The sequence below is a fragment of the Nicotiana attenuata genome, chromosome 2, assembly GCF_001879085.1.
Source record: "Nicotiana attenuata strain UT chromosome 2, NIATTr2, whole genome shotgun sequence".
In the NCBI taxonomy this organism is placed as follows: Eukaryota; Viridiplantae; Streptophyta; class Magnoliopsida; order Solanales; family Solanaceae; genus Nicotiana; species Nicotiana attenuata.
In genome coordinates this window covers 24,406,662-24,415,906 of record NC_031990.1, presented here as the reverse complement: position 1 = coordinate 24,415,906, position 9,245 = coordinate 24,406,662, and the positions used below count along the sequence as shown (strand labels likewise).

Genomic DNA, 9,245 nt, shown 5'->3' with positions numbered 1-9,245 from the left:
ACTCTTCACCATAAACCTTATAAGAATCAGGAAGTACCAATAACATTCACAACATAAGAATAAGAGAAGCAACATCAACATCAATCGTTCCATAAGAGGGGAAACAATGTAAGTACTGCTAGCTTCTAAGAGTAGAGTATCTTTGGAAGCTCGTTCATTACATTATGTACAATCGGAGTCGTGCAAAAGAAGGAAAGGGATAGCCTCACATACCTTGTATATACTGCCCCAATCTCAAGCTATGCAATTTTCACGACTCCTTAGTCTACAATAAGAGAAACGGTACTATAGTTACCCTTCAAGCGTCATAACTATTATGTATCGACCACAACCTATTTTATGATGAAACGGACAGCACCTCCCCTATTTATATGACTTCCCACAAGTGAAAACAATCACCAAACAGCCCAAACAACATCAATGCTAATCATATTGAACATCCCAAAACAGTCCACCAACCGATAACATTACTACCAAGCCTTTCGATATATATTTCACAAGTTCTAGCTTCAATGACTTAGCCGCAACATGGATAATCTTAAATACATATAGATTAAGAGGTTCCTTACCTTTATACAGAAAGAACAACTCCAATTTGACCTTAATTCTCCACGAAATATCCCTCCAATTCTGCCACAACAACAAGGAAGCGAAACTAGCAATCAATTAGTGTTTTTTTTTTTGGCACTAGAATCACTTTAGAAGGCTTGAAATCACCTAGGGTTGATATTAAGAACTTGAGGGAGTATTTACAGAACATAAACCCTTTAAAACAACCTCCCACACGAGCTGGAACAACACAAAAATGAGCAACAACAAGAAGAACAAGAGACTTACTAGCGCCACGGGATTCCCGACACTTGATTTGTGTTGTTTGCCCTTTGTTTGGGTCTTGAATCTTGAGAGAACCTTGAGAGGGTGTTCCTAGGGTTCTAAGGTCTGAAAATAGTGAAAATAAATGACTTAAAACGGGTTGGAGGCGTCCTATATAGATCCAAATGTCTTAAACCGCCTAAGTGGGTCCCATAGAGAGGTGCTTGGCGCAGTCTCGCGAAAACGCAAATATCTCTCTACTCCAATGTCGTATTGATAAAAGGTTTAATGCGTTGGAAACTAGACTCATAGATCTTCAATTTGGTGGGTAGATCACCCCGTAATTCCAAGTATATTGGGAGAAAAGCTTAATAATATTTGACCTAAAGTTTAAGTAAAACTATGAACTTAAGTTGCAACAACTCTTGTCGACTTTTGTTTCATAACTCGTTTGACTTCAAGACTATGATACGGATATTTTATGATTCATATACCTTAAAATACGACCTCTTGAGAGTATTAAGCACCCCTAGGTTTACCCAAAAATACGGCTGACAACATCCTTGATTCGTTTAACTTCTAATACTTGTTAACCACCCTTATACACCTTTGTATCATTTAAGACCAATAAGATTAATCTCTTATCATCTCAAAGATAATCTCTTCATGGATTTACGTCGACGACCCTATGGCATGAACTAACGTATGTAAATATGGGTTGTAACAGTAAATGTTTGTGTACTTTTGAAAATAGAAGGAATTAAATGAAATGAAATCCTTTTGTTTTTATGTTATTTCTTGTCTAAACGATGAATTACTTTGTCATTTAAAAGTTAAATAAGTACTTCAAATGCTAGTGTCATAATGAATAGGAGATGTCCTCTTCAAGAGCACCGTAAACATAAGAGGGCCCTCTCTTATGAAAACCCTGACGTTAAAGGGTTAGTTTCGGAAGAATATATGCCCGGAATGATGCCTTTGGGGAAAAATACACCCGAAGACATACACGAAAGGACGCAAAAAGTAAACTTGCGCAAATACTTATAGAAACCCTCACGTAAAAGGGTTGATGCTCGGAACCAAAAGCGCTTCGGGGAAAATGCATCTGAGGTTGCACATATAAAACGCAAACAAAAAAATGTGCGCAGAGTTCTTAAGCAAATGCAAAGGTTAAAGACTTGCATGGATATTTAAATGAAAGTAAGACTCAAACAATACTTGAGAAAAAAATACGTCTTTATTTACAAAAACATGCCAAAACGGCAAAGGTACAAAATTGGAAAAAGAAAAGAAAAGCTAAACTGTCGTATCTCCAGAACCAGGAGGAAGAGAAGTGTCCGTGTCCCCGGGAGAAGTAGATTGGTCTATTGATGGCTCGACATTTCTCCCAATTTGACCTTCAGCATCATCGTCCTCTGATTCCTCTTCAGTTCTCGAGAACTCAGAACCGGAACCAGAAGGGCCAGGAGCATCAGACTGCATTGGGAGTCCATTTTTAGCAGTTAACTCAAGCTCACGGGCCTTAGCAATTTCGGCATCAAAATAAATGATACCTGCTCTGACCTCTTCCAAGGTTTTTCTCCTCATGTTGTACATGGTGTAACTTGTCTCAACAACGAGGGAAGCCGCTCGGCGCTTGAGTTCTTCTTTGAGTCGGGTTACCTCGGTAGAAAGGCTTTTCCAAGCGGACCTAACAGATCTGAGGCTAACATCAAGGTCACCAACAGTTGAACTAAAGAGCCTATTATGCTCGATAGTTTTCCGGTGCTTCTCTTCCAGCTGGGCATGTTTTGCCCCTACAACAGCAAGCTCTTCAATTTTGGAGTTCAAGGCCGCCTCTAAGTCAGTCACTCTTTCAGCGGTGGCAGCCTCGCGTTCAGTTACAACAAGAACGACATCCTGGACTTCAACCCATTTGGCCTTGGCTTCGTTAAATCTAAACCTCAGCGGGCCAATTTCTTGGCTAAGGGTTACCAACTCTTGCTTGCTTTGCTGCAAACGAGCCTCCAATACAATAGCCTCGGCACCTTTGGCTTCCAATTCCGAGAGGCGGATAACGGCCTGGTCCCGTTCCGCCAAAATTTGATCCCGCTCAGAAGCAAGTACCTCCTTCTCACGAATCAACATCTGAAGGCCCCCGGAACCAAGAAAGTTGGCTATCAAGCAAGAAGGGTAAAAAGCAGGATATGCTCTTACAAAAAATAGAAGAAATAATGAAGGAAGAAAGGGACGTACCACTAAAGCATTGTACATCGCGTTGTTCAACAAACACTCTCCCGAGAATGCCCGAATCTTTTCCCAATATTTCTCTGAAGCCAAAGGCTTAAGATAATTAGCAAGCTCCACCGGTCGGGAGAGAAGGTTGCACCCGATAGAGACCGAAAGGGTAACGTTCCTCCTCCTTTGTGAATCTTAAGAAGGGGCAGCATAATTTTGCCCCAAAGTCCCCTAAACTGGGGACTGGGGAAGAGGAACATCCTCTTCGTGGTCGGATGCGGTCAGTGGAGATGATGTAGAAGTTTTAGGTGGAAGAGTGGATGAAGATGGAAATGATGTAGCAGTTGCTGGTGCTGGTGAAGACGGGGATGAAGCTGATGGAGTTGAAGGGTGTGAAGCAGCTACATCGAGTGCAGGGCTGGTTGTTGGGTGCTCGCCAACCAAAGACGGTAGGGACCCGATACTCAGCCCCACAGTACCGAGCACGGCTATTGGGGTCCAACAATGGGAGTTGGCATTTTCCACCAGATCAAACTCCCCCAAAGGGCCGAGGCGTCGCCCTCGGTTGGTGTAACTAACTCAACAAATTAAGCATTCTGTTGAGTTGATGATGAACGTCGCCTTCTGTGTAGATAAGCCTCATCATCACTAGCTTCTCCATCATTATTGATCATCACGGTATCTATGACCGACCTGGGAGGAGGATTAGTGATCACAACTTCCAGAGATGACTCAGGGGTAATAGTCTTCGCCCTCTTTTTCTTTTCCCTGGCCGCAGAGGAGTGTCTTCTTTTTGATTGTTTGTCCTCCGGCCGAGGACTCCGTAAAGAAGCATTTGTGCCCGAAGCAGGCCCGGAGATACCTGTTCGAGTAAGCGCCTCCTGAAGCAGCCTCACCGCATCAGCAGGATCAGCCAAAATATCCTCCTCGGGGACAACAAAAGAGCCCACGGGTATACCTAATTTCATAGACAAGTCAGAAGAGATCGACCAAGTTCTTCACATGAAAAATGGAAACAAGGTAAGTTTGAATTACCATGATTTTTGGCCTTCTACCCGTATTTAGGGTCCAATTCTTTCCACAAACGAGTTTCAGACGTCGTAACGTCCAAGATCTTCTGAACCCACCGGTCGAAACCTTCAACTGTCGGTGGGATCCATCGAGTTGCTGAAATGTGAAGGATGAAGGATAATACGACCATAGAAGAATATTTAGTAAAAGTAAACATTAAATAAAGATCTTGCGAGTGCGGTTCCAAGCGACCGGAAAGGATGAAGCCGTTGTCGGAATGATATCGTTGGTGGCAATTGCAACGAACTGTTCCATCCACCCACGGTCGCTATCATCATTCATGTTAGTCAACAGAGCATGGTGGTCTCGTTTGCTGAGGTTTATCATTCTCCCACGGAAGATCTTAGGAGAGTAGAGATCCATTATATGAGCTAAGGTTAGCTCTTCTCCAGTCTCCTGGCACAAACGTCGAAGGTAAGCGACCGTCCTCCACACAGAAGGACTTACTTATGCCGAACACATTTGGTAGCGGAGGCAAAACTCCGCGATCACGGAATCGAGCTCTCCACTCAAAGAAAACGCACCCAAAGTAAAGGGATATATGTAAAATATGTAAAACCCTCCTTGGAAGGGTCACTCGCTCCTATAGATCAGGAGCAATAATATCCAACTCATGGCAGCGGTAGTCTTCCTTCATAACAGGGCTGCTGGAAGGACGAATGGAAGAAGGGTACCTACTGACAACCCATGTACGAGAGCTAGCAGTAGCTTCAAAGTCTTTTGTGGTAATAAGACTTCTACGGATGATGGAACCCACTGTTGGAAGAACAGAGTCCTCGGCTTTGTTCTTATTCTTTGAAGAACTGGTGCGCTTCGAAGAAGAAGACATTGTATGGAAGAAGGAAAAGGTTTTTTGTTCGAAGAGAATTAGAGAAAAGATGAAAAATAAAGGTGCGAATCGGAAGCTTGCAAAATTATGAAGTGCAAGGGAGAAGGATGATGCGTATAAGTAAAATTTTGGCGGCTAAATTCATGGACATGATTATCTCGATAATCGGCAAAAGTTGTGCTGAATCATGGGATGACGCGTGTCCGGGGCATTAAATGCGGAGAGGCGTGCATCTAATCAACCGTCAGAAGCCTTCAGAGGGGGTTATAGTAATTTCCGCCAAAAGAGTGTTTCTACCAACTTTCCGGTAACACAAAGTTATGTCACCGGAAAGCAGTGGGACATGTATAGGGCAAAATATGCTATGACACGTGGTCATCTAAAGGAAGGACACGTGGAACCCAAGACGGGAATGGCCAGAGACCGAACGCAGCTATTCCGCCTGTCACCGGAAGGAACAACGTTGATAAAAGTGTATTAAATGCTTTGCGCCTGGTAGCATTTAATAAAGAATATTCTATCGCATTTAGGAGCAATTTTTTATTTATGTTCACCGTTACATCTTTACCAATGACCCTCATAATTGACATTAAAGGAGTGCACGATCCTAGGACCTCCTTCCCTAGATACAGCTATAAATAGTGAGCTCACTTATTATTGTAATGGACACGAATTTTCTGGCAAACTTACACTACATTCTATACAAACCTTAATACAATCCTACTTTCTCGCTTTTTGATTTCACTATTGTTGTGCCCGGAGACCTTGTTCCCGGAACTGTCACTTCTGTTGTTTCGTCTACATGTTAACGCTAAATATTCCATAATTCTTCAATTATCTTATTATTTCAGGATTAGATTAGTTCAGTTATCTAGAAACCACGTATAAATTCAACTGTACCATTTTACGGTAAATAGAGATAAGGTGAACTTTACGAAAAACAACATCTATAAAAGATAGACGAAATGAAGAATAAATTTTTCTAATAATAAAAACTAGCAATCCGCACTTGGAGTGAGTGCACAGACAATTGTCCTTCTAGTTCTCTACTTGGAAGAGAAGAGTGTTAATATATCCCATAATGTGCCATTTGTTGAAGAAAACACTTGTCCAATTTCCAATTTTTCACCTCATTTTAGATGACTAGGCAGTGATCGCCCGTGCCAGCACGGGCCCAATAATATAAAAAGCGGGAACTTCATTATCTTCGTTTTTATATGAAATTACAGATAATAAAAACTGATACAGGTAATTGACAATCAAATTGGATAAAGATAACATCAAATACTAACTGCTAAACATTATTTACATACATAAAGGAACAAAATGTCCATTCTTGGATGTTGTGTGGTTGCCGAACAGAACATACTTTTCATGCATGGGAGTAATCTGTTCACATCTAAACTATTGGCATATTTACAAAATATAGTGCAACCATCATGCTGTGGTTAGGATCCTTTTTTGCCTGCCTCCGACAAAAATAATGGTGAGCGTGGGGGGATTATTTGTTAGTGTAGCCATCTCATTCTTTCAAAATAAAAATAATAGAGAGAAGTGATAGAAGCAAGACAACAAAATTAGTTTGGTCGTAATTGACATACCTTTCAAACTATTATCTGTCATACATCACCGTTTGTGCTTTGATGTAGCTTTCAAAAAGCTGTAGGCTAAAATTTCACGCACTCCAAAAGACGTCTACCAGTAAATAAAGTCGCGAGTACATACAAATATCACACATAGTTGTATAGGAATAGGAGTGCAACGGCACATAGATATAATGAACTCAAGGAATTAGTTAATCATGGTTGATCTTTTCCTTTTCATTGTTAGGAAAAGAAAAAAGAAATCTAGATAAGCTGCATTTTGGCTATTTGATATGAATTTGCTTTCGCTTTTGTACTCTAGCACTATTTCACCTGTTGTACCAGATTATAGGACGGAGAATTTCACTTAAGATGCTAGCTAGATTTCCATATTTCTATGTATGAGAGTATTGGGGGAAAATGTGGGAGAAGAAGAGGAAACACACATATTTTTTTGTGCTCGAAGTGAACTTAGACTCTAGGTATTACCTGGTATGTTTCCAAGGGAAGCAACGGCCTGCACAAATAAATTCAAGGTAGAAGTTGTTATTTCCATCAGGTAAGTTCTTGAAAGATCACTTGTCCAGCAATTCAAATCAAAGTTTAGAAGAAGAAAAATATGCATGAGATTTTACCAAGTTGAGTTGTATTCTAAAGATAAAATAGAAGAAGAAATTCGCTGAGCTTATAGGAGAAAGAATATACCAAAGCGGAGCAGAATATGAATTTTAATTATACACGCGATTTTACCAAGTTCAATTATCTTGTTCCAATTCTATCCGCCATGGATAAAATTTTCAGTGCCAGAATCAACTTCTCGAATCCTTTGTCAAGCCACCATATGAGTGATTGATGTAATGCACATGCTTCACAATTTTCAAATATTCACTCTCACACAATGTCAAGCTTTTTGCATAAACCAAGATAATATTTAAATGTGACATTACAATAAAATATATTAAAACCACCAGCAGAAAAAGATTCTAAGTCTTTCTTCGGACTTCCCATGATAGTAGTCTCTAAGAGATGTGTATCTAGAAACCAAAATTTTCATATTCATATTTCAACTTCCACTTTCACCATTTTTCATATTTTATCTGCACATCTGTCTTTCCTGATATCTATTTTCAGTCAACCAAGATATTTTTACTTCTGAAAATCTTTCAGTTATATTTCATTTTTTTATTACACTCATATTTAACTATAGTATAAGTTATTATTGCTATTTTTTTTATCTTAATAATAACGTCGTCCATGCTCCATTAGTGAAGTTCCAAACTGCATTTGGCGATAGACTTTTCAATTAGATCATTAAATGTCCACAAATAAGCTCGAATTATACGTATAGCTCTCACAATATCTACACTTCCATTCACATGCCCCGCTTCCGGAAAGAACAACAACTTTTCAAAATCACTCTTTCGCAACCTCCAAGTTTATGATCTCTCAAGTCTAGTGATATACCGATTTGGACCCCTAGTGGAAAACCATCTTTAGACTAAAATTTAACAAGAAGAAGAATCATTCTACCATAGCAGAAAAGATATTAGTATTCATAAAAAGAAAGCACATTACCTGGCACATTCGCTGATATTACACATCGATAGTCGCCAACATTTGTACTTCAGGTTTTTACAAATATTTTTAGCAATAAAATCATCTGCAGAATGAAAGACATGATGAGAAATTTGAGATAGGATTTACAGCGAAAAGAAAAATTAATAGGTAACTAAATTTCTATTAGAGTATAAAGCATAGCTGTGTGAAGATGTCTACATAAAAGAGGTAAGATTATAAAAGAATCTACCTTAGTAAAAACCAAGAAGGATAAATCTGCCTGGTGGTAGCCAGCCAACATCAGAATATCAAAACAAATAGGCAATGAGAACCCACGTAATGGCAGCATGATCCTCAGGAGTATTGCCAAGAAAGATTTGTGGGTGATCCTGCAAGTAAAGCCCAAATAGATAACCTTTACCTTATCCTTATAAGAAAAAAGAAAAAGAAAAAGAAAGGAACACAGTACAGTAGTAGGAAAATAAAATGTAATCTCAAACTGTGCTTTTTAAATTCATCAATATCTATTAAGAGCCTTATGAAGAGAGTAATACTTATTAAAGGTTGAACGTAGCATATAAGGCCTATGCAGGATTAGAAAAATAGCAAATTGGACATGCTACTAATAAAAGGAACATTTCAAGCCAAACGTTAAAATTATGGCCAAGAAAATCATTCAATCCTTGAAATCATTCACAAGGAACAAAATAAAGAGCATCCACAAAATCATAACACCAATAAATACATCCAATATAGCAGTAAATCATCATTACTCTTCATATTTCTCAATATTTTATAAGCAATAGGCTAATCCTTAACAAGTGGCAACAAGTGCTCTTTTAAGTATAATCCCGAATTTCAGATCAAATTCATGAGAAATAAACCTTCCGAGACCATACTTCAATACAACAGAACATAATTTAAAAATAAGGGGATGAAAAATATATTGGTTTGACTGCATATATTGAAAATAGTTCATGGTTTCTGCTGCATCAGGGCCTAGAACAGAATTTTCGAGGAATTATATTTACAAGCTTCTGATAGTGTCCGATTTGGTGGCATTAACATATTTATAGCTTGTACATACTATTTATCCACCTAAATTCAGATAATTTAAGACTACAAAAGGCAACTCCAAACCACATCTCAGTATTAGACCATGTAAACTTGCACCC

At 39.1% G+C, this 9,245-nt stretch overlaps 1 long non-coding RNA gene across 3 annotated transcripts in view; it reads right to left on the bottom strand.

The window, feature by feature from the left end:
• The window catches only part of LOC109205583, a 3,659-nt gene continuing 627 nt past the window's right edge, over positions 6,214 to 9,245 (bottom strand). For all 3 annotated transcript variants that reach the window (XR_002064705.1, XR_002064704.1, XR_002064707.1), the window contains 3 exons: positions 8,321 to 8,459; positions 8,089 to 8,173; positions 6,214 to 7,030 (listed from right to left, as the gene is read on the bottom strand). This is a non-coding gene — a long non-coding RNA (uncharacterized LOC109205583). The remainder of the gene's footprint in view (positions 7,031 to 8,088; positions 8,174 to 8,320; positions 8,460 to 9,245) is intronic.